The 6,993-nt window shown below is 45.5% G+C and overlaps 1 protein-coding gene across 4 annotated transcripts in view; it reads left to right on the top strand.

Moving 5' to 3' along the window:
• The first annotated feature begins 84 nt into the window (after positions 1-84).
• Positions 85-6,993, top strand: part of KYAT1 (kynurenine aminotransferase 1) — a 28,462-nt gene continuing 21,553 nt past the window's right edge. The window contains exon 1 of one of the 4 annotated variants that reach the window (XM_010951223.3): positions 85-221. The gene's annotated coding sequence lies outside the window, so the exon portion shown is untranslated. The remainder of the gene's footprint in view (positions 222-6,993) is intronic. The other 3 variants (XM_010951226.3, XM_045513884.2, XM_074362363.1) reach the window with 3 other exon arrangements.

The following is a 6,993-nucleotide window of genomic DNA, read 5'->3' as shown; positions in this document are numbered from 1 at the left end:
GCGGCCAGGGCGCCGCCATCTTTTTGAAGGGAGCTCTCTCCGCGCCTTCTCCTCTTTCTCTCCCTGCTAGCGCCATGTTGCTTTGGGGCGGAAGTAGCGGAGCCCGGGCTCGGCCCCCTTAAAGGAGCAGGGACAGCTACAACCTTGAGGTCTTCGAGACAGAGGCTGAAACAGCCGAGGCGGGGGTGAGTAGGTGGTAAGCTGAGCGTTGCTGCCCCGAGGTGAGTTACTGAGGAGGGAGGGCCTGTAACCGGTTCCGAGCTCGATTGTGCCACTCTCGTCCCTGCGTTTGGTGCTGCTGGTATAGCGAAGTGGCTTCGCCGAAAGGTTGACCTAGCTGGGAACCGTTGCACGAGCTTCTCGCTGACCCGCGCTCGGACACTGGACCCGCCAGGCTGGTCGCACCCCAATCCGCCACCCCCACCCCCAACCCCGCGATGGTACCGGTGGGGAAGAGGGAGCCTGAGCCAGCTGGGCGAATTCTGGTCAGGGCCAGGGCTGGAACCGGGTGCCGGACTCCACCTCTACAGCTCTATGTATCCCGCGTCCTGGAAGTTCCCAGACTGATAATAGTAACGGCAACCAAGTTAAAAAATAACCCACATAAAAAAAAAAAATTCATATAGTGGAATACTCTGCAGCCACTGGAAAAAAAAGTTCAATATGCGCTAATGTGGGCCAACTTCAAAGATACTTTAGATGGTAAAGGGAAGGGGCAAAAGGAACAGCGCAGATTGGTGCTACCGTTTTTTGTGAAAACGTGTTGGGAGTGGTGGTGGGCGGGTGTGTGCACCAGCCGCCTGGTAGGATGCATAAAAAGTTGTTAACTGTGGTGACCTGGGACAGAACTGGGGTCCTGGGTACCCAGACAAGGGGGAAAAATTTACTACCACGTGCACAGGTTGGTTAAAAATAAAACGGGATGATGAAGGTAATCACTGGCTCCCATTTAACCAGTGCTGACCAGTACCTGGTTTCAGCTCTCCTTCTGGGAGTTCTTCCCTGGTGATCTAGTGGTTAGGATTCAGCGCTCTCTCCTTCTGGGAGGTTTTGTATTTCCCCATTATTAGAAGAGGAAACAGGCTCAAAGATTAGGGGCCTTAGTAATATCTCATAGCCAGGAAGTGGAAAAACTGGAATTTGAGCCCTGGAGGATTTTACACTAAAAAAAAACTAACTACAGTGGCTGACACTGCTTCCACCTGTCCTACTTTGTGCTTTACACACAGATCAACCCCATTTTACAGATCAGTAAGTGAAGTACAGAGAAGAAAGTTGCTCAACAGAAGACCTCAATAGACATTTCTCCAAAGACATCCAGATGGCCAATAGGCACATGAAAAGATTCTCAGTATCACTAATTATCAGAGAAATGAAAATTAAAACTACAATGAGGTATCACCTCACATCAGTCAGAATGGCCATCATTAAAAGATTCACAAACAATAAATGCTGGAGAGAGTGTGGAGAAAAGAGAACCCTCCTACACTGTTGGTGGAAATGTAATTTGGTGCAGCCACTATGGAAAACAGTATAGAGATTCCTTAAAAAATTAAAAATATACTCACTGTATTATCCAGCAATCCCACTGCTGGGCATATATCTGGAGAAAAATCTAATTCAAAAAGGTACATGCACCCCAATGTTCACAGCAGCACTATTTATGATAGCCAAGACGTGGAAGCAACCTAAATGTTCATCGATAGATAAGTGGATAAAGATGTGGTATATTTATACAATGGAATACTACTCAGCCATAAAAAAGAATGAAGTAATGCCATATGCAGCAACATAAGTGGACCTAGAGATTATCATACTAAGTAAAGTCAGACAGAGAAAGACAAATATCGTATATCTCTTATATGTGGAATCTTTTTTAAAATGATACAAATGAACTTATTTACAAAATAGAAAGAGACTCACAGACATAGAAAACAAACTTATGGTTACCTGGGGGGAAGTAGGTGGGAAGGGATAAATTGGGAGTTCAAGATTTGTAGATGCTGACTGGTATATATAAAATAGATAAACAAGTTTATACTGTATAGCGCAGGGAACTATATTCGATATCTTTTAGTAGCTTATGGTGAAAAAGAATATGAAAATGAAAACAAATTTATAGTTATCAAGGGGAAAAAAGGGGCAGGGATAAATTAGGAGTTTGAGCTTGGCAGATACAGACTACTATATATAAAACAGGTAAACAACAAGGTCCTAATGTATAGCATGGGGAACTACATTCTATATCTTGTAATAACCTATAATGAAGAAGAATGTGAAAAACAAAAAATATATGTATAACTGTGTGGTACACCAGAAGCTAACATAACATTATAAATCAACTATACTTCAATTTTTTAAAAATTAAAAAAGTTTTAATTTTTTAAAAAATTAAAAGTTACCCAAAGGGGGTTCCCACAGGGCTCTCTCCCCCACTTCCTGAGAGAGGTTGTTGGGCTCCCAGACCTCTCCCTCAGCCTCCTGGAATCATCAGCACTAATTCTTTGTGTGCTAGTGGAGCTGCCAGAGGCTGAGGATCTGGTGGAGAAAAGGACAGACACACAGTTCCTGTCCTTAGAGTCTGATGAGGGCAACAGACAAGCCACGTCAGCATCTGTGATAAGCGCTATGGTGGGTGGAGGTTGAGGCCCTGGGAGCACAGAGGAGGTGGTACCTAGTTCAGCCTGGGTGGAGTCAGGGAGGGCTTCTCAAAGGAGGTAACTTTTCATCTGTGATAGAAAAATAAGATATCTGGGAGGAGACATGATGAAGCTGGAGACTCGAGCAGAGACTTGCTCATACCTGAAGAAAACAGAGGATCAGAGACTATGCAGGTTAGAAATGATCAATCTGACTTCTGCCTGAATCGCTCTTCCCTCCTAGAAGATACCTCCTCTGGACAATATCCGTGACTTCCCACCCTCTACTCCACACTCAACCTTCTGCATCTCCAAAAGGTAGAACCCCCTCATTTTATAATCCAGGTAGAGGCAACAAAGGAGCCTAGGACAGTTAGCAGTGAGGAAGTCCTCCACACTGATGCTCCCTGCCTGCCCCCCGACAATTCATTTGGCCCCCAGAGTGGCAGCCAACTTGCTGACACCCGTGTGAACAAAGGTGTCAGTGCTGGAATGCTCCTCTGGTCTTCTTGGCCACTGCACTCGCCGAGGTTATCAGGTTGCCCTTCTGCTGGGACATCTAGCTGGGCGTGACCAACCCCACCCCCCCCCCGTTCTGTAGCCAGCAGGCCACAGTCACTCCAGCTGCAGCAAGAGAGGAATCATTGTCACTCCTGCCCTAACAGACGTGGGGCCACATCCCACCCCCAGATGACACTGCAAGCTCTCCAAAAAATTTCCCAACATGCATCTCACTTCCTCGTTCTTGGACAGTGGTACAGCTTTGGATTCACAGCTGGGGTCCTTCTTTGCTTTTCTAGAACTTTGACTTTGGGTAAGTCATTTCCCCACTCTGAGACTTAATTTTTCCATCTATAAAATGGTTATGACTCTCTAATTTTCTTGCCAGGCACTAGATATATATACATATATTTTTTTTCTTCCATGTGTAAAACTGCCCTAAAGGGTGAGATTTTGATTTTGGATCTGGATCCGTGCCAGCAGGAAAAAGGAGTGGGCTCCCTGCTGTTTATCTTACTCAGGGTCCTCACCCACCAACCTTTCTGGCCTGGGAACCTACAATCTGGGCTCCAGAAGCCATTTCTTTGCCAATTTTTCTCTCTTCTTTGCCTATTGCAAAGCCAAGGGGAACTGTGTCTAAGTCAGTATACTTGTTAGAGCTCCTCAAGCAGGTTGTCACCTCCTTTGGGGCAGAACTATTGGCATGACAAGTTTTCACCAGACACTTGTCTTCTAGGGACTCTGTGGTTTTAGATGTGAAACAAACAAACAAAAATCAGGATTTATTATCTGCAAGAGATTCTGTTTTCCTGCTCAGTTAACTAATTTTTCTGGAAAGCCTTATAGGCTTAAATGTTGTTAAGAGCTTATTGCCATTGACATGATAAGTGGGCCAGGACCTGTGCTAAATGCTTTCTGAGGGTGATTGCATTATCATTGTCCGCACTGCATAGATGAGGAAGCTGAGCCTCATATGGCATCAGGGTCCTGTAGCTGGGATTATTTTATCCAAGTCCAAGTTCCAAACCCAGGCTTTCATCTTCTGTGGTTGTTTGTGTAACAGACTGGTTTTGCCTAGGAATGGTACCCTCTCCCCAGGCCCCTTCTCCAGAGGTACCGCGGTTTCTCTTTTTCTCAGTAACTGGGCCGGGGGAGGGGGGCTCCTGACATTTTGAGCCCAGAGATGCTAAACATTCATCTAGGCACCATGTAGATCTGCCCAGTAAAGAACTGACTCAACCCAAATTGTGCCACTATGGAGAAGCACTAAAATCTAATGTCCTTATTACACAGAATTGGCTTAGCTGATGTGGGGCCAAGCTGAAAAGGCAAAATCACCTTGCCTGTCCCTGCAAGCTGCCATACAGGTGGAAGCTGGATGAAGCAAGTGTCCTGCCCCAAGGGCTGATAGTCTCCTGTGGGCAGGGGGGCTGATAGAGGTAGCAGCACCCACCTCTGAAAGGAGGATTTTGCAGGGAAGAGTCTGGACATTGGAAACAGCTCAAGCTCTCTCAGCTGAGTGAGTTTTTGTTCATTCTCCTCTTGAGCAAAAAACGGACAATAATGACTTCCTAGTAGGCTGTTGTGAAGATGAGAGTTTAGCCCAGGTATCAGGTGCATAGCTGTGCTCTGAGCTCAGAGGAGGGCCCAGGCTGACACAGGAGGCTTTAGAGAGGAGGCAGAGCTGGGGCTCAGCCCTGCCAGGGGGATCGGATTAGAGGGCATGCCAGGCAGGGCACAGCTTGAGCAAAGGTGGGCGATGTCTATTCAGAAGCAAAGATTTGTCTATTCAGAAGAGGAAGGAACATGGAAGCTGCAGAGTCCAGATTCAGGCCAGCCCCAAAGGCCAGGCTGGGGAGGCTTTGGACTTTATCCAGTATCAGTGTAGGCAGTGTCCGGTGGGAGGTATAGCTGACATCAGCTGCCAGAGTATTGGTCACTGAGGCATGTCCCTAAGGGTCATCCGCCTGCTATTCACTAGTCATGGTGCCTTCTGGCCAAGAAGGTAGCCAATAGCTGCCCAGACCGATGGAGGCGTGTACTGGGGGAGGGCATTGAGCACTGGCCACTAGCCCTTCCCCTAGCAGCAAGGGAGCCTGAGATCTTAGATGCCTGGGTGGCTGTCCTAAAGGTCACCTGGTGCGTTTCTGCTCCCCTCTCCAGGTGAGGTTGGCCTCCCGAGAGCTGCCTGCATTGCAGCACTTCTCAAGACTAAATTTTAGTAACAACAGTAGTAATGATGACATTTGTGGAACACTTGCCTAGCACCACGCTAAGTGGTTTTTGTGTGTTATCTCATTGACTTCTCACTACAAGCCTATGAGGCGGGGACTATCATTCTCATTTCAGAAATGATTCTCAGAGAGGTTTAGTAATTTGCCAGAGGTCACACAGCTAGTAAATGGCTTCAGATCAAGGTTTGATTCCACTTCACAGCCTTTTTTAAAAATTAAACTGTAGAAGTTTATAAGATCCCAATCCAATACCAGGGAAAGTCACTGTTAATAATTTACACACAAACATATACAGTACATAAGCAGTCCTTGCTTTGAACGAATTTCAGACACCACAGTCTGGTTAAATAACACCAGTCCCTCAGTAACATGGTTCAAATTTCAGTTGCCATGTTAACTATGAGTAATTGCAACTGTAACTATGAGTAAAGTATGGGTTTGCTACTTGCTCCTCCGTCCACAAATCACTGTGGAAATGACAGGTGTACATAACGGTCAGTGACCAATTACATCACTTCTTTCAAAGCCTCCCACTGATTGGTCACCATGCAAGTTTTTCGGTTCCTACACAGAGAGCAAAGCCTGTAGATGTGTTGCCTCCTGTCTCCCGATGATAAACCCTTGTGACATTTTACAAACGTGTATAAGCACAAGAGGGAACTGGCCAACAAGCACGAAAGTGCGGCACAGAAGTGCAGTGATGACCCTGAAAGTGAGCCCGAATGGAACATAATTGGGGTGATGAAAGAAGTAGCTCGCCGTGGGAATGCTGACACCACAGCTAGTCGCTGTTCCAGAAACTCTAGGTATGCAGCCAGGGAAGCAACGAGGGCATGTTTGTCAACATATAAATAACAAAAGTGGTTCTGCGAAAAGGATGAACATGTCCCGAGGAAGTAATGCCAGCAGAAACATCGCATCAAAGGAACTCCCCAAAATTTAGACTTCTTGCTTTGTACATTGTAAGGATTCAATAAATATTTGTTGAATTTTAAAAGAAAGCACAGAGGAACTCCCAGATCTATTCCATGTCATTGAAAATACAAAGGATAAAATGTTTTTAAAGTTGATCTAAACTTGGAAAGGGGTGTGATAATTCACCAATGCATGGAAAAGGTGCTCGTTCTGTATCCTGAGTTGCACAACCAGCAGAAGGCAAGTGGTGTTCCAACTACTCTTGAAAATTTCCCCCCAGATTTATTGAGGTATAACTGACATATAAAATAGTAATATATTTAAAGTGTACAACATGATGATTTGCTATATGTATACACTGTGAAAGGATTCCCACAGTCAAGTTGATTGACACATCCATTACCTCACATAATGACTCTTCTTATAGGGAGAGGATCTAATCTCGCAGCAATTATACAATACAGCAGCATCTTCTCTAGTCACCAGGCTATGCATTAGAGCCTCTGAATCATTCATCTTATAACGGAAAGTTCATACCCTTTTATCAACCTCTCCTCATTTCCCCCACCCCTCCAGCCCCTGGCAACCACCATTCCACTCTCTGCTTCTTTGAGTTCAGCTTTTTTCTTTCTTTTTCTTTTTTCAGATTCCACATACAAATGATACCATGCAGCGTTTGACTTTTTTTCTGTCTGACTTATTTC

This window comes from Camelus bactrianus, chromosome 4, assembly GCF_048773025.1.
Source record: "Camelus bactrianus isolate YW-2024 breed Bactrian camel chromosome 4, ASM4877302v1, whole genome shotgun sequence".
NCBI classification, from domain to species: domain Eukaryota; kingdom Metazoa; phylum Chordata; class Mammalia; order Artiodactyla; family Camelidae; genus Camelus; species Camelus bactrianus.
The sequence above is the reverse complement of the archived record's forward strand: the minus strand, read 5'-3'. Positions and strand labels throughout refer to the sequence as shown.